Raw genomic sequence first — 1115 nt, 5'->3', positions numbered from 1 at the left:
AGAAAGCAACTAAAAGAAGAGAGAGGGAGCAGAACTACAATTAGGGATGAAAAAGAAATAAACTCTCTTATCAAACTGTATTGCAGGAAGTTGACATCATAAAATCTATCAGACTGACCATGCAGCAGAACCCATGCTGAAGCATACATTTTTTTTGCATCAAACGTAAGCAGTTGTGCGGACATAGGTGGAGTTCATGGTGCGGGACCTGCATGCAGAGCATGGAGAGGAATGAGATTTTACCCCTTCAAAAAAAGAGAACAGTTTGATATTTTTCCTGTTTGTTTGATTGATTGATTTTCTAGAAATCAGATGTATAATTTTATGTGTTGAAAAGAAATGGGCTAGAAGCAGATTAGCACATTATTTATGGGTCTAGTTTTTAATATTGTCATAATAACATCCTTCTGGGTTGAATTCAAAAGAATTAGCTTCTTTCCAGATTCCATTTTGAGAAAGACAGTATCCTGTAAGAACAGCTTGTAAGAGATATTACTACAAAAACTAGATTTGACCAGAAATACAAATGCTAGCTTAATCCTCAGCAGGCTCCTGATAATTTGGCTGGCATACATCTAATAAAATACTTGTGCTTAATTATCTACTTAGTTCATACAAATGAATCCTTCTCCACCTCCTAGTTTTCAGAGGATGTCTCATAGAGAATGATCACATAGGAACTGATCTTCAGTGAGAGGAAGACAGTGGAGCAATGCCAGCTGAAATTAACCATGGACCTTGCCAACAGACAGACGGTTTTTTAAGGGGTTATAAATGTGATGTTAATGTTACTGAGCTTTTACATGATGTTTCTTAATATGATGTTGGTTTTAATTTTCTGCTTATAATAGTAATACAATTTGCATTGCTAGCGTTCTATTATCTTGGCAGTGCAAGATAATCTCCAAATCCCTGCACTAGAAACCATTTGGTTAACATATTATTGGATTGCCATACACTTTCACAGTCATCACTTGACCATAGTTTTGACAAAGTAATGTCTCATAACATATTTATAATGAAATAATTTTTCTATCAGTTGGACGTGATATTGTCTCCATAGATGCATACTGACACTTGAAACAAATATAGAATTAGTTACCATTTTGCACAGA

This window comes from Meleagris gallopavo, chromosome 3 (genome assembly GCF_000146605.3).
Source record: "Meleagris gallopavo isolate NT-WF06-2002-E0010 breed Aviagen turkey brand Nicholas breeding stock chromosome 3, Turkey_5.1, whole genome shotgun sequence".
NCBI classification, from domain to species: Eukaryota; Metazoa; Chordata; class Aves; order Galliformes; family Phasianidae; genus Meleagris; species Meleagris gallopavo.
Note: the sequence above shows the minus strand (reverse complement) of the source record.